The sequence below is a fragment of the Halichoerus grypus genome, chromosome 1 (assembly GCF_964656455.1).
Source record: "Halichoerus grypus chromosome 1, mHalGry1.hap1.1, whole genome shotgun sequence".
NCBI lineage: Eukaryota > Metazoa > Chordata > Mammalia > Carnivora > Phocidae > Halichoerus > Halichoerus grypus.
In genome coordinates this window covers 85,339,148-85,361,400 of record NC_135712.1, presented here as the reverse complement: position 1 = coordinate 85,361,400, position 22,253 = coordinate 85,339,148, and the positions used below count along the sequence as shown (strand labels likewise).

Genomic DNA, 22,253 nt, shown 5'->3' with positions numbered 1-22,253 from the left:
TTCCCCTGAGTAAGTCATGAAGTCGGTTTGTAACCCAAGCTGGACTATGAGTTTTTTATTTGGAGCTGCAGAAGGAGCACCTTCCCATCTCCCCCTTCCAGGTCCCCACTATGTACTCATTCTTACAAGAGCACCAAACCAGGATTTTTCAGGGTACAGATTACTTTCTTCAGGGTCTCTATACATACTCTTCTTTTCTTTTTAAATAGACTTTATTTTTATTTTTATTTTAAGATTTTATTTTTTTATTTGAGACGGAGAAAGGATAAGCGAGAGAGAGTGCGTGCACAAGCTGGGGGAGATGCAGAGGGAGAGAGAGAGAGAAGCAGGCTCCCCGCTGAGCTGGGAGCCCGACGTGGGCCTCCATCCCAGGACCCTGAGATCTTGACCTGAGCCGAAAGCAGACACTTAACCAACTGAGCAACCCAGGCACCCCTAGACTTTATTTTTAGAGCAGTTTTAGGTTCTTAGCAAAATCTAGCAGAAAGTACAGAGAGTTCCCACATACTTCCTCCTCCAACACATGCATAGTCTCCCCCACTGTCAACATCACAAACTGGAAGGGTAAATTTGTTGCCATCATTCAACCTACGTTAGGACCTAAAGTCCATAGTTTACGTGAGGGTTCACGCTTGGTGTTGTACATTCTCTGAGTGTTGACAAATGTATATTGGCACATACCCACCATTATAGTATCGTACAAAATAGTTTCACTGCCCTAAAAATCTTCTGTATGCTACCTATTTATCCCTCCCTCCCACCCCTGGCAACAACTGATCCTTTCATTTTCTCCATAGTTTAGCCATTTCCAGAATGTCATATAGCCAGAAGCATACAGTATGTTGTCTTTTCAAATTGGCTTCTTTCACTTAGTAATATGCATTTAAGGTTCTTCCATATTTTTTCATGGCTTGATAGCCATTTCTTTTTGGTACTGAATAAATTCCACTGTCAAAATGTACCACAGTTGATTTATGCATTTACCTACTGAAGGACATCTTGGTTACTTCCAGGTTTCGGCAATTAAGACTAAAACTGCTATAAACATCTGTGTGCAAGTTTTGTGTGGGCTTAAGTTTCAACTCATTTGGGTAAATTTGAAGGAGCACAATGGCTGGATCATATGGTAAGAGTATATTCAGTTTTGTTAGAAACAACTAAATTGTCTCCCAAAGTGGCTGTACCATTTTGCATTCTTAAAAGCAACAATGAGAGTTCCTGTTGCTCCACGTCCCTCTCAACATTCTCTGTGGGCAGTGCTTTGGAGTTTGGCCATTTTAATGGTATGTAGTGATATCTCATTTTTTTTTTTTTTTTTTTAGAGACAGAGAGAGAGAGTGGGGTGGGGGAAGGGCAGAAGGGGAGGGAGAGAGAATCTCAAGCAGACACTCTGCCGAACGCAGAGCCTGACACAGAGCTTGATCTCACGATCCTGAGATCATGACCTGAACCGAAACCAAGAGGCAGATGTTTAACCAACTGAGCCATCCAGGTGCCCCATATCTTGTTTTAATTTGTAATTCCCTAATGACATATGATGTCAGCATCTTTTCATATGCTTATCTGCCATCTGTATATCTTATTTTTTTTTCCTTTGAAAAAATGTTATGGGACTGGATAGAAATAGGCATTTATTTGCCAGAAAGGATGATCCCATCATACTTCTACTGGAATCAACACAGAGCCTTCTCTTTGCTAATTCTGTTTGGTCCCAATACATCTCGCCCTGTGCTTGTCGTCGGCAGTGTTGAAACCCGGCCTACTCAGCACCATGTAGGGGTACAGGCCGCGGATACCAAAGCTTAGGTCATACTTGATTCCCAAATCAATGTGTTCTTGGATCCCAAAACCAAAGTTTCCAGCATCTGAGAAGTTATTTTTCTTAACTCATTCACTCATGCCTTTAGACCTTCCTCTTGAATTTCTTCTGTGTTGGTCACATGGACTGTGCAATCTTTTCATTTCTCCTGATGCCCAAGGTTCTGATGGTATATCTAGCTTTGGAGAACACAGGGGTTTGGCCTGTGCGCTGCTCCAGCACCTTGGTCACCAGGATCAGTCTGTCTCTACTCTCTCAACACAGGCATTGTGGCAGTTTGTGGGTGCAAAGGTCCCACATGGGATTCTCTTTTTTCATCCTGATCTTGTGCCATGATGGAGAATGGGGAAAATATCTGTATATCTTCTCTGGTGATGCAGTCTGCTCAGGACTTTTGCCCATTTTAAAAATCAAGTTGTTTGTTTTTCTTATTGTTGAAATTTAAAGGTTCTATGTACATTTTGGATAATAGGGTTTCTTTTTAATCAAATTTGTCTTTTGCAAACATTTTCTCCTAGTCTGAGCATGTCTTCTCATTCTCTTCACAGCATCTTCCACAGAAGCATTACCCATTTTTTCATTCAAGAAATAGCCTATTCGGGACACCTGGGTGGCTCAGTCAGTTAAGCGTCTGCCTTTGGCTCAGGTCATGATCCCAGGGTCCTGGGATCGAGTCCCGTGTCGGGCTCCCAGCTCAGCGGGGAGCCTGTTTCTCCCTCTCCCTCTGCTGCTCCCCCTGTTTGTGCTCTCTCTCTCTCTCTCTCTCCCCCCCGACAAATAAATAAATAAAATCTTTAGAAAAAAAACAAACAAGAAATAGCCTATTCAACTGAGGGGACAACTCAGTAGACAAGAAGATCCCTGCCTTCATGAAGCTTACACTTTAACAGAGAAAATGAGAAAGAGATAAAGGAATAAACATATAACAGGCATTTAGGTGGAGATAGCTGCTGGGAAGAAAATGTAAATGGGGTACCGAATTAGACACTGACTGTAGGGACCTTGTGGGGCCAAAAGTAGAATAGACCCTGGTGGGAGTAAGGGGAGGGGTGGGGAAACCAGTTAGTAGTCTTTGGAGTCATACAAGCAAGAGATGCTGTGGGCACGAACTGGGATGGAAGCTGTGGAGGTGATGAGAAGTGTCCAGATTTTGGACACTTGTTCAAAGTGGAGCTGACAGAACTCGCTCAGGGATTGGGTGTAAGAGAAATAAATGATGCAGGGATGAAAGCTAGGTTGGGGCCGAAGCAACAAAGTGAATGGTGGTAAAGCTGGAGGGGAGTGGGAAAGGAACGGGTTAGGAGGGGACCAGGCTGTGGCAGGGGAAAATCCAGTGAAAATTCAGGTGGAGATGCCCAAGTAGGCCATCATGACTCAACTCGAAAGGTTAGGTAGGGTTGGAGCTTACAAACTTGGGGGTCTTCACCATAGAATAGTGTCCTGGATATCTTTGTAGGCCTTCCAAATTCTCTCTCCTTGCCTCTCCACCCTTCTCTCTGCCTCAGTACCGACTAACCAGTATGGATTAAGTGGATGGACTCCAACCTTCTGGTTTCTGGCTGGATTCAGACCAGAAGGGAGGAGAGTAAGACGGGATACTTTATTCCCCCCAGCTCCCTCCCTACACTGCCCCCTTCGTTGCCTGAGTCCCTCCATGAAAATTCATGGCCCCTGTCAGGCAGGTCTGCACACAGCTGTCTCTCTCCAGATGCAATAACTGCTTCCCCCCTTCACCCCTGTAGGACCATGGTTGGGGACAGCTCCTCCCCTCACTAGCTTCAGAGTACTGATATCCTTACACTTTTATAAACAGTCCTTTATTGGACCCTGCTTGAATTACCTTAGTTTGAGTGCCATCTGTTTCCTGTTGGTGGCTTGACTGACTTTAAAACCAGAGATTGGATGAGATCACTTAGGGAGTAAGAGATAGAAAAGAGACTTGAGGACTGACTCTTATATAGAGTCTGGAAAGAGGTGAGTTCCACAAGGGGGAGGTCGGTGACACGGTAAGAAAATCAGGAACATGTGGTGGCTCAGTGAAGATGGATTCGAGAAAGAGTCCTTCCAAAGTGGCCCAGGCCACCATTTCCCTGGGACTCCTAGAATCTCTTATTGCCCTCACTTATCATTCCTGACTCCTTTTTGCCTCTTGGGTGTCTTGAAATTGCTTTGTAATTTGACTTCTGACATCCCCAGATCAACCCATTTGTTGCATGTATCTCAGGCCTAAGGGAGATGGTTTGAGTTCTCCTGGGAGGCTCTCAACTGCGCAAATCTACAGATGCATTAGGTTTGCAGGGAGAGGGAAATGGAGAGGAACTGCCAAGGAGTTCACACACAAGGGCGCACACAATTATTCTATACACATCTCAGGTACTATGCTGTGAATATGGCCAAGGCAGAAGCGATTTCATATTGACCACTGATGTTGAGTACCTAACCTAACATTCAATACATGGTGGCAGCTTGATAGATTTTTTTTTAGATGAATAAATGCTTTTTAAAAAAATGGCTTACTGTGATATAGTAAGCTTTTGGTGCATGAAACCTCCTTTATAGACTTCACAACAAATTCCTTGATTTGCTCTATTATAATATGGCCCCGATTATGCTTTTGTATATCCCATAATGCCTGGGTGTGAATGTTCTTTTATTTTTTTAAGCAGAATTGTATTGAGAAGATGACAACATAAACTCTGCAGAAATGAAGGCTATGGATTTTGGTCAATTGGGCTCTAGGGCCATCAGATAAATATATTAGTACTGTACTTCTAACAACCATCCTCTTTGATTAAAGTGTGAAACTGCTCATCACTAATACCTTCTGCCATTCCCAGAAAGCACGCTTCCTGTAATTGGCAAGTTTCTGTAAAGACTGTTTGCTATTTGTAGCCTCTGTGTTAATGTGCTTGACTGATTTCTTCAACTCTCTTCATCCTATCCTGATTCAGGATAGGTGAAAAACATCTCCCTCTTCTACAAAATGGAGTTTGAATCCCGGCTGTGCCAATTTCACAAACTGTAACTTTGTGTAAGATTTTAACCGCTTTGAGTCTTAGTTTCTTTATCTGTAAAATGAAATTAATAGCACAGTTGATCCTCATTATTTATAGATCCCATATTTGCGAATTCATCTACTTGCTAGAATTTGTTTGTAATCCCCGAATGAATACTCACAGCACTTTCCCAGTCATTCATGAACCTGCGCGGTGCAATGAACAATTTGAGTCACCTGACGGGCATGTTCCCAGCTGAGTTTAAACATGGTGATACTTTGCCTTCTTGCTTCAGCCCGTGCTGTAAACAAGTAATCTTTAGGTCTATTTTGGGCCACGGTTTTGCATTTTTGTGATTTTTCTTGGTGATTTTGCCATTTAAGATGGCCCCCAAGCACAGTGGTGAAGTGCTGCCTAGTGTTCCCAAGCACAAGAAGCTACAACGTGCCCTACAGAAACAGACCCATGCATTGCCTGAGCGGTGTTCAGGCATGTGTTCTAGTGCTGTTGGCTGTGAGTTCAATGTTAATGAAGCAACAATATATATTAAATGAAACACCTTTAAACAGAAACACACATAAAAAGATTATATATTAATCGGTTGACGAAGATGTTGTGACCAGAGGCTCGTGGGAACGTAACCCTGTATTTTCTTTAGTAGCAATGGTTCAGTAGTAACTAATGCAGTGTTTGCAAAGACTTCATGAAAGATAGCTAGGATTAGGATGGGGGCCCACCTTAGAGACCTCACTTTAACTTAAGTACTTCTTTCTTTATTTAGTTATTTTTTAGGGGGATAGAAGTTTATTGAATACACCGCAAGGGAGTGGTAGGTAGGATAGCAGAGGAGGGGCTGTCCGCTAATTACCTCTTTATAGAACTTATCCCCAGGGGCGCCTCGGTGGCTCAGTTGGTTAAGTGTCTGCCTTTGGCTCAGCTCATGATCCTGATCAGGGTCCTGGGATCGAGCCCCACATTGGCCTCCCTGCTCAGCGGGAAGCCTGCTTCTCCCTCTCCCTCGGCCCTTCTCCCCTGCGCATGCTCTGTCTCTGTCTCTGTCTCTGTCTCTCTCTCTCTCTCTCTCTCTAATAAATAAATAAATAAAATAAAAAAGAACTTATCTCCAAATACAGTTACATTCTGAGGTACCAGGGATTAGGATTTCAACATATAAATTTGGGGGGAACCCAATTCAACCCATAACACAGCCTATCCATCCATCACCTGGTTCTGTGGCCAGCCAAACTGGCCACACAGCATTCCCTGAAGTTTCCTTGCCCCTGGGCTTTGCTCACAAAATGACATCCTTACAGCATCCCCTATCTCTGCCTAGTTAAGTGAAATCTATCTTTTAAAAACCAGCATATTGGTGAGTACTCATCAAAGAGGTAATTAAGTGAAAATGAGGTCTTTAAGGTGGGCCCTAATCCAATATGATTAGTGTCCTTACAAGAAGAGGAAGTTTGGACACAGATACATATACACACAGAGGTAGAAGATGGCCATCTACAAACCAAGGAGAGAGGCCTCAGAAGAAACCGACCCTGTTGAATCCTTGATCTTCAACTTCCCAGCCTCCAGAACTACGAGAAATAAATCTCTGTTGTTTATAAGCTACCCAGTTTATGGTATTTTTGTTTTAGCAGCCCAAATGGTCTAAGACACCAGGCCAGTGAGTTTGGATTGGATCCTGTAGTTAGTGTGAGCAACTAAACTTTTTAAAGAGGGGTACTGTGATCCTTGCTGCCCTTCAGGAAAGGAACTGGAAGCATCTTTTGAAGAGAATGAGCTAAAAGGAAGACAGGTGGGAGGCTGGGAAGATTATTGCTGCTGTGGCTGATTCTTCCAGGTTTATGTATTTGTATTTGAGCCTTATATCATGTTGCATATTTTTAGCTGTGATACAAAAGGATGGTAGTGGAACAAGAAGATCAAAGAGTCTGGGACAAGGCTGGGGGAACGCTGTTGCATGAGTTCTGGAAACCTTTCACAATAGCATGTTCAACATTTGCAGTGGATCCATGAGTACTACAAAAGAATTTTGCAGCAATGTTCACTGAGCATAAGATGTACTGTTTCCAGGTGTGCCAAGGATGTCATCAGGGATAGGAAATACTGAGACCCAACTCGTGACCGCCAGATCTCTAGCAGGCATTCAGCTGAGAGACCTGAACTGATGTATGCACCTGGACAAGAAGTAGCAACCTAAAACTTACTTTAATGTGTATTTTTCTACATCATTTTGTTTCTGGCCTTCTGGAGTCTGATCACGTAAGGGAAACTGAGGCAATGATCGCATGAGTATAAAAACCAGGTAATAAAAGTCAGAACTAGTCACTGTGTTTGTAGTAAGGAGGGTATAATTTGGAGAGGCACTGTAAGGTGATACGGACAGGACAGAGCAACTAACTGGACCTGAGGGTACCAAGCAGAGTCCCTGGGATGGCCTAGAATAACTCAGAGCTTGAATTTTGGAAAAGCAGAATAATTTCACTTTTGGACACGTCAAGTTTGAAGAACATTCCCACCTGGGACATGTGAATGCAAACATCTAGCAGGCCAATATGTATCTATGGAATACATAGATTTGAGAGCTATTTGGCAGATACAGCCAAAGATATCAGGGATCTGTACTGCAAGAAAAGAAAGGTAGAGGCTATGAATAGCTGTTCCCAGGCTGCAGTACAAGGAAGAGGAGGCATGGGCGTGGTCAAATGTATCAGAGGAAAGCCACGACACAAAAGCCACCGGCGGAGGAACGAGTGATGTGGTTATCTTGGAAAGAGACGGATAGATGAAAATACATAGGAATGGGGTTAAAGTGGAGGAAGCTCAAGACAGATGAATTTGATTTCGGAGGAGTAAAAGGCCAACTCATCTTGGAGAGTGAGAAAGGAATTAAGGAGAGTAGAAAGTGTTTGGTAAATAAGCACCATGAGGAATGTAATAGGCAGTAAATAAAGCTGAACAAAAGATTGCTGAGCCCAGTGAGAATTCAGTAGATATTCTATAGCATAAAAGTGGAAGGAAAAATTCTACAGGTTCCTGATGTTTCCATTAATGCTTCAAGCTATTTCAGTCAGCACTTTTTCAGTTGCAATTGACGGAAATCCCAACTCAAACTAGAGTAGAGTCTAAAGGTAATCGATTGGCTTAAATAACAGGAAAGTCCAAAGAAAGTCTAAAGATTCTTAAGACATAGCTAAATCAGGGGCGCCTGGGTGGCTCAGTTGGTTAAGCGACTGCCTTCAGCTCAGGTCATGATCCTGGAGTCCCGGGATCGAGTCCCGCATTGGGCTCCCTGCTCAGCGGGGAGTCTGCTTCTCCCTCTCCCATTCCCCCCTCTTGTGCTCTCTCTCTCTCTCAAATAAATAAAATCTTTAAAAAAAAAAAAAAAGACATAGCTAAATCAAACAATTGTCATCAAAAGTATGTTTCTCTCCATTGTTTGGCTCTGCTTTCCTAGATAGCCACTGACAGCGCCAGAGGACATAGTCTACCTGCTTTAGTAAGCCCACACAAAAAGAGCCCTTCTTTCCCAATTTTTCCAGCCAAATCCTAGTATAGACTGTAATTGGCCCAGTTTGGGTAAGGTGCCCCACGTTAGACTAATCACTGGGGCCAAGGGGCTGGGACAGTTTGATTGCCTGAATCTTGATCATAAACTCACCCTAAAGTCATGAATCACATGGGCCCAAAGTGGGTTTTCAGAGGAATGCCAGTCAGGCAAAACAACCAGGTGCATCACAGACTGAGAACAGCACTGAGAAAATAGATGGTAGGGCTGGTTTCTTTCAGGATAGGTTAGGTTATGCTATAATAACAAACAAACCTGTAATCTCAAAGGCTTAAAACAACAGGGATTTATTTCTCCTGTTGCTACATCCATTGTAGGTCAGTTTGGGGCCACTTTCCCCACTTCAGAGAGTGTTGCTTGTCATATAGGCAAAAGGAAAGAAAACATGACAAAGGGAGCATTATCTCTTAAAGTTTCTACCTGGATATATGACTCCTCAAAATTATTCACATTTCACTGGCCAAAGTAGAGGAATGGAGAAGTAAGATCCTACCAGGTAGCTGGAGAGAAGAGAACTGAAAGTTTTATAAATGGTCTTAATGATTACCCCAGGGACTAAGTAAGTTTGGAATACTGGCAGAAAGAATATGGCAGAGAAACCAAGACATGAGAGAATCTAAAATGGTTGGAATGTTCTGGAGCAGTGAAGGAGTGATGCAAGGAAGAAGTAGAGCATCTGTGCAGCATGGTAGATATTAAGGGACTGGAGAACAAAGGGAGATGGAAGATCTAGTTTGAAAGGGGTGAGAGAGTGGTAGAAAGCTAGGGGGATGGGATATTACTGTATCTCATTTCATAGCTGGTCACAGAGAAGTTCACTACAGCTTGGTGAGCTAGACTGAACTGAAGCTGAACCAGTCTACTTTGTTGGACAGGTGCCAGGGATAAAGATCCAGCTGTTGGTACTGGGAAGAATGTTCAGTCGAGCAGGCAGAACACAGTAGTCAGGCAATATGTGAACCTATACAATTCAGGGTCCCAATAAATTGTCAGCCTCAGGGTGAATGTGACTGCTGGAACCTAGACACAGGTAACATTCAGAGAGTTGAGACAATACAAAAGAGGTTTCCAGTACCAGGAAAGCTGGTCACAGATAAAGCCCCAGCCTTGGATTGCAGTTTTAAAGGAGAGAGGTCAATTACCAAAAAAACTAATAAACTTTAAAAAAGGGTGGGGGAGCACCTGGCTGGCTCAGTTAGAAGAGCATACAACTCTTGATCTTGGAGTTGTGAGTTCAAGCCCCACATTGGGTGTAGAGTTCACTAAAAAAATAAACTAAAAAAAAATAAACAAAGGAGAGAGGTCAGGACCCATGGAGGTCTACAGGGACAGAACATTGTCATAGGCATTAACACAGAGGGGAACAGATGAAAAATGTTTTTATTTCTTGGTAAATTTTTTTAAAAGATTTATTTATTTATTTTAGAGAGAAAGAGAGAGAGTGTGTGGGGGGGGGGGGAAGGGCGAGGGAGAGGGAGAGAGAATCCTAAGCAGGCTTCATGCCCAGTGCACAGCCCAGAGCCTGAGGGAGGCTTGATCTCACGACCCTGAGATCGAGACCTGAGACGAAATCAAGAGTCAGATGCTTGACCGACTGCGCCACCAGGTGCCCAGGAAAACCAATGTTGAATCATAGTGAGACATGAACTGTATCTTGAGAAACTGTGTTCAAGGATGTAGGGGAGCTTGTTGACCCTAGAACAGGGAGTTCCTACTGCCCAAAAGGAGATTCTAGTTAAAGGCCAGGCATGGGAGATATGAGAATGGACAGAGCCAAGGTATGAAAGCGGGGGACTAGCAGAGAGGATATGTGGTTATATAATTACGGAAATAGATCATTACGCAAGTATGTTTGCCCTAATCTCTGCTTTTCTTTCTTTTCATGGGCATAGCTATTGTCTTTATACTTTAGTTTTATTTTATTTTTTTTAAAGATTTATTTTTTTGTTTTAGAGAGAGAGAGTGGAGGGAGGGGCAGAGGGAGAGAATCTCAGACTCCCTGCTGAGCTCAGAGCCTGGCGAAGGGCTCAATCCCATGACCCATGAGATCCTGACCTGAGCTGAAATTATGAGCAGGACAGTTAACCAACTGAGCCCCCAGGCACCCCTATACTTTAGTTTTAAAGGCAGAGAATATTAATGGTGTTTTTCTGTTAGTGTGTTAATCTAAACAAAATTATAAAGCAGATCAAGTGGATGACTAGATTAGAACTCCATCTTTAGTAGACAGAATAACGGTCCCCCTAAAGTTGTCCATAGCCTAATCCCTGAAGTCTGTGAATGTATTACCTTCCATGGCAACATGGACTTTGCAGATGTGATTAAGGTTAAGATTGGAACATTATCCTGGTTTACCTGGGCGAGCACTAGAATCCATATAAGACAGGCAGGAGGGTCAGACTTAGAAAAGGAGATATGTTGACAGAAACAGAACACAGTGATGTGAGACCCATGAACCAAGGGATGCAGGCAGCCTCTAGACGCTGGAAAGGACAAGGAATGGATTCTGCCCTTGAGCCTCCAGAACAAACACAGCCCTACAAGCCCCTTGATCTGTTCCCCCTAAGACCTGATTTTGGGCTCTGACCTTCAGAAATGTAAGAGAAAAAAATTGTGCTGTTTTAAGCTATTAAGTTTTTGATACTCTGTTATAGCAGCAATAAAAAATTAATACAACACCTAAGGAGATGATTGAGGAGAATCCAGGCTTTGACTTCACAATGTTAGGAAAAGGCAAGAAAAGGAGGGCTGGAGTTAAATGGGAAAATAATAAGGAATTGTCATTTGCTATTCCTCATCTTTAAAATTCAATAGAAGTAGGGGTGCTCAGGTGGCTCATTCGGTTGAGCATCTGACTCTTGGTTTTGGCTCAGGTCATGATCTCAGGGTTGTGAGATTGCGCCCCAGGTGAGGCTCTGTGCTCATCAGGGAGTCTGCTTGAGATTCTCTCCCTCGCTCTCTGCCCCTCCTCCCACTCGCGCTCTCTCTCAAGTAAGTAAATACATCTTAAAAAAAATAAAATCCAATAGAAGTAACAGAAATAATAGCTAAATTCGCTCAGGAAAAAAATGCAATGGCTCTATGCTTCTACACAAATTCCAGGGTGTTCTGAAGTTACGTTTGTTAGTTTGCAAAGAGAATTGGAAATTCCTCCTGGAAAGGTTCAATGAAAGAGAGTTGTAAATGATGAAAGAGAAGTTAAAAGAAAATAAATACTGCATTTTAGAAATAGCTATTCCAAAAACAACAACAACAAAACCAGAAAAAAAGTTATTCCACGCATTTTTGTTTTGTAAGGTAATTCTATACTGTTTATGAGGAAATGGATTCTTAGCACCAATAAAACTTGTGACAGTAAATTCTCATAAACTTCAAGAAAGAATATTTTTTAAAAAATTTAAGGAAAATTCCACTTTGTCCTATAAATTATTATACTGTAGTGTCAACCTCTAGGTCTTCTGAATCATTAAAAAATAGCTAATTGTAGGAGTGCCTGGCTATTTCAGTCAGTAAAGCATGTGGCTCTGGGTCTTGGGGTCATGAGTTTGAGCCCCATGTTGGGTGTAGAGATTACTTAAAGAAAAACAGCTAATTGTAAGAGTTAATTTTATTAATATAGATGCATCCTTCTCACCTCTCTCCCTGGTGCTCCCAGATCTTTTCTTGGATGGTATTTGAGGCTTGCTGTGATTTAATTCAGGCATTTGAAAGTACGTGCAAGGCATTACTCCAGAGGGCTAATTGGATTTTTCTTACATAATGGATTTTTTTTTCCTGAGTGAAAAATACACATGTATACAAACTCCGTACACTGAGAACTATTTGAAGAAGAATTTAATTGGGCAATGATTCTGTTCGCCTTTCCAAGCTGGTGACCACACAACAAACAAGGCAAGCCAAGAGTTAAAAAGTTGTAGGTAAGGGTGTGAGACAAGTTGGAAGGCATGAGCAAGTATGGAGTCCTAGAGGTTAGCACTCTGAGAGTGCAGCTGTATTTGACTAGCTGGGGGGCACAGGCAGAGTCCCGGGGAGGCCGAGGGGGAGAGCCAGGCCAGGTAGGCCCCAAGTTGGGTGCTTCAGTCAGAATTCGGAGTTAGCAGGGAGATAAAGGAATTCAGCCAGAGCCTGGAAAGATCAACTCAGTCGCCAGCCCCTGGAGCACAGTCAGGACAGGGCAGCTGAGCCGTGGGCAGCCACTATCCCCTGCCTGCTTTGGTTTCAAGCGGTTTTCCTGATGTAAATGGGAAGAAGATAAACAGACCCATCCAAGTATTGAAGAATACAGCTGAGGGTTAGATATTCTGAAACAAACAAACAAACAAAAAACCCAGCAAAATCCTCCAGCCCCTAGTAGCTCTGGGTTGGTATTTTAACAAAAGTGAACTACCCACGTTTCTGTGCAAGATACTAAAGGCAAAAATCATAAAGGAAAAGATTGACGTATTCATATCAATGTCAATATAAAAATTTTTAACTTTTTTTTTAAAGATTTTATTTATTTATTTGACAGAGAGAGACAGCTAGAGAGGGAACACAAGCAGGGGGAGTGGGAGAGGGAGAAGCAGGCTTCCCGCCGAACAGGGAGCCTGATGCGGGGCTCGATCCCAGGACCCTGGGATCGTGACCTGAGCTGAAGGCAGACGCTTAATGACTGAGCCACCCAGGCACCCCCAAAATTTTAAACTTCTATATGTCAATAAATATTCACAAAGACGCAAAGACATAAACATTCAAGATATTTATAACTCAAGATAAAACCATCGTTTATATGAATACTTATAACTGCAGAAAATTAGACATGATTGAAATGTCAATCAAAAGACAATTGCTGAAATTATGAAATATCCTGACGTTGAAATTTGAAGGCTTTCTTTTTCGTAAAATGCCAGATAATAAATATTTTAGGCTTGTGGGTCATGAAGTCCCTTTTGTAACTACTCAATTCTGCAGTTGTAGCACAAAAACCACCATAGACAATCAGGAAACAAAAAAGCATAGGCTGTTCCAATAAAACTTTATTTACGAAAATATGTGGCCAACCCACGGGTTATAGTTTGCTAATCCCTCTTCTAAACAATAATTTTTGTAAAAATTAGGTAAATCTATATATAATACTATGGAAACCTGTTTAAATTACATTAAGCAAAAAAATGCATATTTCAGAATAGATGTGTACTTATATAGTATGTTATTTTATTAAATATTTTATACATCAAATTTATATAAATAAAATTATGTGTAACTGTATATGATTATATATTAAGGTAGTGTAGTTACATACAAAATTGTATCTGTATCCTCATGTAGATAAAGAGAGAGTTCAAGCAAAGGAAAAAAGCCTAAAATAATATGTACCAAAATGTTAACCTGGAGATCGATATCCCAATTTAGGATTGTAAAATTATTTTCCTGGTGTAAAATTTTAAATGAGTTTTTAAAAATAATCATTGTTAAAACAAATTTATGGCACAAAACGAAATATTAAAAATGTACATATGACTACTAGTTATGTACAACTGTTTTCATTTCTCTGTTCTCTTTCAATCCTTATCTGCATTATATGTTTGTCAAAGTGTGTATTTTTTTCTGATTTTCTTTGCCTTATTCCTATTGTAACCTCAGAGTCAGCAGTTTGCCACAACCACAGTTCAATAAATGTTAGTTAACAGCTGTGATTATGATCGTAGTGATAATGATGTGAAGTAGAGCAATTTTAGGTAAAGTGTTTTTTTTTTAAAGATTTTATTTATTTATTTGAGAGAGAGAGAATGAGAGAGAGAGAGCACATGAGAGGGGGGAGGGTCAGAGGGAGAAGCAGACTCCCTGCCGACCAGGGAGCCTGATGCGGAACTCGATCCAGGGACTCCGGGATCATGACCTGAGCAGAAGGCAGCCGCTTAACCAACTGAGCCACCCAGGTGCCCTAGGTAAAGTTGTTTAACAAGGCTTCTTGGGAAAAACTAGCAATTGCATTCACAAAGTTTACTGTCAAATGTTACTCAGGAACCTTTCAGAAGGGATAAAATCCTTCATAATCTCTTTGTTCAGATGTCCCAGGGGATAGACACCAAAAAGTTTCCCAGAGCATTACGATCTCCTTGTTTCTTACTATAGCCCCGTTGGCACAGTGGGAATGACTTTGATGCTTCTAACAGCTGACGGAACGATACGAAATGATCAAAGGTTTAGCTTGTGAATTATTCTGCTTGCTTTTGTCATCCAGAGTCTAGAGCCCCGAAAATGTATTCCCGGGTTTGGTGCACCACTGATGGTACAAGGAGTAAAATCAGAGGCTTTTCAATCCCTGTGTGAATTTATCAAAGTCTGACAGTTGATAAAGTGAGTAATCTTAGAGTGGCATAATATGATTCCATACAAACTATATGAGGTAAAGGGAGGGTGGGAAAGGAGGCTGGACTCCAGAATCACACCTCATTGTACTGATTATGTACAATAGGCTAATTATGACCCAGTTTAATGCTCAAATTCTTCAATGTTTGGGTTTTTCCATCTGGATGTGGGCACTTTTGACATTTTTATCAGAAGTCAACAAACATAACGGTAATTTTAAATGCAGATTTTCTTATAGTCTGTTTAGGTAGCGCTGGAAGATGGCAGTTATTTGAATTATCTGCAAAGACCGATGGTTTTGTAATTAATGAGTCCTCTGTTTCTGATATATTTTTTTTCTAAAACTTGGATCTCCCCCTACCTGCCAAAGAACCAGAACAAAAAAACACCTTCTCACACCTACCAACAAAACAAACCCTAGAAGCTGTTCCCTGGCTAGAGCCAGAGTGCATACTGCAATTAAAATGGGAGTACCACCTATTGGGTGTGCCAAATGCTTTCTCTTTTCTTTGTGACTGTCTTATTCATATGCCAGAGTGGAGATAAAAGACTTTAAATGAAAGGATTGCACAACCACCGCCCACATCTTTGCAAGCTTTGGTGGAAGCCAAACGTAAGTGAACATTTGGGATCCGTTCTCCAAGTAGCAACTGGAATGTGTTAGCAGCCATTTTCATAGAATGTGGGACCTGTTAGAGGCCTTGAGTGGAACCACAGCTCATTTCTCCTTGTATTCTCGGTGCCTGGCCTAGAGCGGGTGCTCGATAAATTAAGTGATCAAAGATTCAGTTTGATTTGTCATCCAGAGTCTAGAGCCTCTAAAATGTACTCCTGGATCTGGTAGGCCGTTAATGGTACAGTTAATATAATCAGGGGCTCTGCCTAAACAGCTAATGAATGAATGAAACATCTTATATAAAAACTCCATCTTGACAGAAGTTTGATAAAGTTCTATGCTGGTGAGGTTTGGAGGAAAAAGTATACTCCCAAACATGTTAATGGATGAATGTAAATTGTACAACCTCTGAGTAATTTAGCAATGACCATTGAAAGAAATGAATGTACCCTGTGACCCAGCAATTCCACTTCTGGGAGTCCATCCTGCATAAAAACTCTCTCACATATGCGTACAGGAAAGAATAGTCATTGCAACATTCTTTATACCAGCAGAAGACTAAAAACAACTTAATGTCTGTGTATAGAGAATCGGTAAAATAAATTATGGTATATACATATAATGGAATTCTGTCTGATGTTAAAATGAATAATATAGAATTACACGTACCAACATGGAATGATTGCCAAGATAACATGGTTGAGTGAAAAAAGTCAGGTGCAAAACAGCGTGTTCAGTATGTTACTGTGTGTAAATAAACAAAAAACAAAAAAGGTAGGGGAAGGGATACACATATATGCTTTTACTTGAGAAAACTATCTCTGGAAGGTTAGAAAAGAAACTGGTAAGAGTGGGTCAATCGGGTGGAGAAACCAAGGAATTTCAAGGATTGGAGGGAGGGAGACTTGCTTTTTTCACTCTTTTTTTTTTTTTCTTAAGATTTTTCTTTATTTATTTGAGAGAGAGAGAGAGAGAGCATGGGAGGGGGCAGAGGGAGAGGGAGAAGCAGACTCCCCGCTGAGCAGGGAGCTCAACCTGGGGCTCAATCCCAAGACCCTGAGATCATGACCTGAGCCGAAGGCAGACTCTAACTGACTGAGCCACCCAGGCGCCCTGCTTTTTTCACCCCTTTGTATTGTTTCAGTTTCTAGCTGTGTGTATAAACTAGCTACTAAGATATTTTAAATAAAAATGCTCAAAAGTAAACATCTTAAAATTAGTTTCCAAAGAGAATGCTTTTTAAAACTCACCATAGTGTGAGTTACCATTTATATCAGGAAAGTTGCAAGGGTGGGGGGGAGTGATATATCTACATAATTACTCATAGAAGCATAGAACATCTCTGAAGAGGAGAATGGGGCAGCTGAGGACACAGGTAGAGGAGAGTCTATGTCTTTGTACCTTTTGATTAAAAAAAAATATGTGTATGTGTATATATATATATATAATAAAAATTAAAATTGCTTTTGTTTTTAAAGTTTACAAGAAGTGGGACACCTCGGTGGCTCAGTCGGTTAGGTGTCAGACTCTTGGTTTCGCCTCAGGTCATGATCTCATGGGTCATGAGATCAAGCGTCAGGCTCCCTACTGAGTGCAGAGTCTGCTTGACAGTCTCTCTCCCTCTCCCTTCTTCTCCCTCTGCCCCTTCCCCTGTGCACTCTCTCTCTCAAATAAAAAAATAAACCTTTAAAAAAAAAAAGATAAAGTTTATGAGAGGTGTAGAGGAAGTGGAAAGGAAAAGGTATCTTAGGAAGTAGGAACAGCATGTTTGGTACGGTCGGATAGCACTAGTTTCAAATCCTGACTCTTTCAATAGCTGTGTGATATTGGGCAACTTGCTGAAATCTCTGGGCTTCTTATGAAAAAACCCTCACGGGGAATGTTGTGTAGATTACCTAGAAAATACTACATATAAAGTGCATTTGTAGTCGTTATTATCATATGGCAGATGAACTTCTTCATATTCCAAAAACAGTTTCAAGGGTTCTAAAGAAGCAATACAGAACAAGAACCTTGGACTCGGTTCAGTGTTACTACGTGGGGTGTGTAACAGTCCCATAACATGGCACTGGCACTGACCTAGATCAGCAGGAAGCCCAGGATTGGCCCAGCAGTGACCCCAGGGGGCATGGTGCCACTTCATAGCACCAGTTAATTAAATGTTGACAGTGTTTGCTTGTGCTGTGATTTCTGAAAAGAGCTATCTCAAATAAGCAAAGAGATTTTTAGAGTGATTATGAAAAAAAGGAACAAAGACTTATAAAATCCACAGAACATCTAGCACTTCATCTTCCTTTCTTTCCTTATTTGTCTTTTCAGGATCACATTGTTAATACTATGACATATCTATTGGCATGTTATAAAGGTACCAGCTAGAACCACATATTTTTCATTTGCTTCGTTGTCTACCTAGGTCATATTATTTGGAATGGATAGCAGAGCTCTTACTACTCTAATGGCAAGCAGGCATATAAATCTGATCGATCATATTTCTATTGGTGAAAAACTCTAGACTCCAGGTATTTATCCTTTATCCCGGTAGTGCTTATATTTTTGGAATTTCAATAAATGGAGTTGTACTTACAATGACTCCTTATACACAGACATATCTCCACAAAACTGTTTACATTGAAATTAGTTTTTGGTAATTGCTAATGTCACATATTATGCATGAAAGTAATTCTAAATGTATATGAATTGTTGTGTCATTCTTTTTAACAAATGATAATCTCCTGAATGTGTTTCCTAACTTACATTAGGAAGTTGCAATTTCTTTTCAACTCTGAGACTGATAAAGGCTGAGACAGGACAAGATGGATAATATTTTGTAACAACTGCTGTGATTCCATCATCTGAAATCTGACAGAGTTGGTGAAAAAGGAGTGCATCTTGTGCGCGCCGGTGCAGCATTAAGAGAATGGAAGACCAGTGACCCAGTGAGGATAAACCAAGTATTGCACCGGGTACACAGAGGAAATTCTTGCCGCTTGAAAATTACAAAGGATTTCTGAAAGGACACTAATTTTTATTGATCTGGATTCAGAGGCAACCACTGAGCATCTACTAAGGGCTCAATAAGTTTACATACATGTTACTTCAATATCTTTTTATTTTTAGGTTGATAGAAGGAGAATGCTGGCTCAAGCGGGAAAATTGCAAGCATTGATTGCTTGGGTATGTTATGCCCTCGAGAAATGGCATACAGACAATAACCTTGAATTGCTGTTGTTTTTGTTGTTTTTTTAACCCGACTAGCTATCAGTAATGTTAATGTAGGCTGAGCAAAGACTTTAGGGAAAACATGTTAGGCTACAGAGGAGAAATATTAATGCCAAAAAAAAAAACAACCCCAAAAAACCCTCACGTGTTTTATATTTTACGAAGTAGACTTTGCTGGGTCAGTATTTTTCTTTTAATGTATTTTCTACCAATTTTCCTAATTATGAAGAATGGAAAACAACAAGCTGCCACAGTATAAGTCTTGCCAAAAAGGAAACAATGTCATTACCGAGGATGCACAGTTCCCTGACATTGTTCTCTTGGGATACAGAATAGTTTTCCTTTTTCAATAGTCCTTTCCTCCGGCAATTCAATACATTAAGGCCAACAATCTTAGTACCCTATAACAATTTGGCTGATTAAAATTTATGAAAGACTTAGGGCACCTGGGTGGCTCAGATGGTTAGGCGTCTGCCTTCAGCTCGGGTCGTGATCCCAGGGTCCTGGGATCGAGTTCCGCATCGGGCTCCCTGCTAGGCGGGGAGCCTGCTTCTCCCTCTGCCTCTGCCTCTCTGTCTCTCTGACTCTCATGAATAAATAAATTAAAAAAAACATTTAAAAAAAATTTATGAAAGACTTAAGTGTGCACTTTTATCTGCATTAACATGTCATTAGTCAAGACATATCAAATGACTCTGAAGTTCAGTTCGTTTGAAGTTCATTACGATGGTTTATTATCATATATAAAGTAACATGTCCAGTGATACATCAAGAGAATAAGCTGACTTGAAATTATGGATGAATGATCTGTTTTCTAATATCGTTTCAAATTATCAAATGAAGCAAAGCCCTTATTTTAAACAAAAACAGCTAAGAATGACTTTCCAGTATTTTCTCAAGCTGTCTTCTTTGTGTTGTCATTCTGAAGATTCCCCTGCACTCCACTGTGTTCTTTATGAGTGGAGACATTCACAGCATCCCAGGCCTCCCTGAAGGCTAGCAGTGTGTCCTCATTAACCTTACTGAATTGTTTTGTTTTCCGGCGAACTCTGAACTAGTAGGACAAATATATTACTTTTTCAACCCAACTCTACATGTATGGGAGAGGTTGGAGATAGTATTGATGAGAGATATCAATACATATAACCTACTTAAGTTGGTATATATGAATTCCTATGCATTTAAATTGTGAACAGATTTAAATGAATTACTGTGTATTATGAACACAAATAGTATTGCTTCAATGTTTAATTATTACCAAAGTATCACATATTTTATAGTTCATCAGCTTTATTAGTCAAACACAGCATAAAACCACAGAGTGGAAATGGAAATGTTTTTTGGGATTTGATATGTATCTATATAGTGAGAGCTATAATCATGGGACAACAGTTAACACAGAGTACTTAGTGCCCTGTGCTAGATGTGTTAAATGCAGTATCTTAGGGGTTGGTAAACTCTTTATACAAGGGGTCTGATAGTAAATATGCTCTTCAGCTTAGTGTCATAGTCTCTGTCATAACTACTAAATTTGGCTTTACAGAGCAAAAACAGCCATAAGCGAATAAGCAATAAGCCTCGCTGTGTTCTAGTGAAGCTCAGTTTATGGTCATTGAAATGCGAATTTCATATAATTTTCACATGTCACAAAATATTATTCTTAAAAATATTTTTATAAACCATTTAAAAATGGGGGTGCCTGGGTTGCTCAGTCGGTTGAGGGTTGGACTCTTGATTTCAGCTCAGGTCATGATCTCGGGGTCCTGGAATTGGCCCCACAGTGTGCTGTGTGCTAAAGTGGGGAGTCTGCTTGAGATTCTCTCTCTCCCTCGCCCTCTCCCTCTGCCCTTCCCACCTCTCGCACTCTCTCTCTAAAATGAATAAATAAATCTTAAAAAAAATGGGGGTGCCCGGGTGGCTTAGTCAGTTGAGTGACCAACTCTTGGTTTCAGCTCAGGTCCTGATCTCAGGGTCCTCAGATGGAGCCTGCTTGGGGCTCCCCACTCAGCTGGCAGTCTGCTTAAAATTCTCTCCCTCTACCCCTCCCCCCACCCCAACCCCACTAGTGCGTGCCCACACTCTCTCTCACTCTAAAATAAATAAATCTTAGGGACGCTTGTTTGGCTCAGTCGGTTAAGCCTCTGCCTTCAGCTCAAGTCATGATCCCAGGGTTCTGGGATCGAGTTCCGCATCGGGCTCCCTGCTCAGCAAGGAGTCAGCTGCTCTCTCTGCCTGCTGCTCCCCCTGCTTGTGCTCTCTCTTTCTCTGACAAATAAATAAAATCTTAAAACATTATTTATTTTATAAAGATTTATTTATTTATTTATTTATTTATTTATTTATTTATTTATTTTAGAGAGAGAGAGCACAAGCAGAAGGGGCAGAGGGAGAGGGAGAGAGAAACTCAAGCCGACTTGGCACTCAGAGCAGAGCCCCAGGCAGGGCTTCATCTCATGACCCTGAGATCAGGACCTGAGCCGAAACCAAGAGTCGGTCACTTAACTGACTGTGCCACCCAAGTGCCCTTCCAAAAAACCATTTAAAAGTGGAATAAGCTTTCTTAGCTCACAGGCCACACAAAAACAGAAAGTACCTTGGACGTGGCCATGGGGCTATGGTTTGCTGACCTCTGCATTATCTCATTGGGTTACTGGGGTTTTCCTAAATGATCAGATATACTGAGATTGTACTGTTAAGCGAATGGGAAAGTTTTCTCACTAGCCTTGTTCCTCACCCTGCTATAACCTTCTGCCACGCTGCTGGCACTAAGACTTATAGGGCTTTATTCCATTGTTCCTAAGGTTAAGAGCGGCCTCTATGTCTAGACTCTAGACAAATCAACTAAAGAACTGCTTTCAACTGTAAGAGTATACAGTCCATCTTAAGGATTTGAATTGGAGTAACATGACCAGATTTGGGAGTTTTTATAGGTTGAGCTGCTTGCAATGTGGCCAAGAGGCAAGGCAATTAAGTTGTTGCAGTAATTCAGGGAGAAAGACAATGGCGACGCGGACTGGGCTGGTAAAAATAGGAGACTAAGAACAGTAGACAGACTGGATATGTATTTAGTATTAGGTACTCGCTTGGATGAGGATTGTTTTACATTTGTCTCACAGGATAAAAGAAACTGATGATACAGTGCTACCTAAATTTAGTTAGGAAAGTATATAGTATATCATCTTTCTTCTTTTAATTATTAATAACCATTTCAAAAACTGCAGGATCCTATCGGTTTGTCTGATTTACTGTTTCCCTACCCCAAAATTGAGCATAACATTTTAATTTTTTTAACATAAAAGTTAGCTGAAAGTACATTTTCTGGGGAAAAAAAATTTTGCATTCTCCACAGTCTAAAACTAGGAATCGCTGCGTGGAGACACTTTATATTTCTAGACTGTTTTCCAGAGGTTTACTCTGGGCTCTCGGATTCCCACCGCTCCTCGGCGCCCAGCCCAGCCACACCCCTGGACCCACCCCGACACTGCCCTCCAGTCTCTCTCCTCCCTCTCCCACTCCCTCCGGCTTAATCTCCCGCCCACTCGGGAAGCCCCGCCCCAATCTCACCCCTCAATCCCCCCTCCAGCCTACGGCCGGTTCCGCAACCCAACTCCTTCCCTCCTTCCGTCGCTTTCCCCTTTCCCCGCCTCCATGGCTGCCTTCGATTGGCTAAACTGG

At 41.3% G+C, this 22,253-nt stretch overlaps 1 long non-coding RNA gene and 1 pseudogene across 1 annotated transcript in view; one reads left to right on the top strand and one right to left on the bottom strand.

The window, feature by feature from the left end:
- LOC118550790 (uncharacterized) overlaps positions 1–19,138 on the top strand; it is a 33,034-nt gene extending 13,896 nt beyond the window's left edge. The window contains exons 2-4 of the long non-coding RNA XR_013443380.1: positions 14,616–14,731; positions 17,773–17,878; positions 18,119–19,138. This is a non-coding gene — a long non-coding RNA (uncharacterized LOC118550790). The remainder of the gene's footprint in view (positions 1–14,615; positions 14,732–17,772; positions 17,879–18,118) is intronic.
- Positions 1,632–2,153, bottom strand: LOC118550789 (large ribosomal subunit protein uL5 pseudogene; annotated as a pseudogene).
- Positions 19,139–22,253: the final 3,115 nt, after the last annotated feature.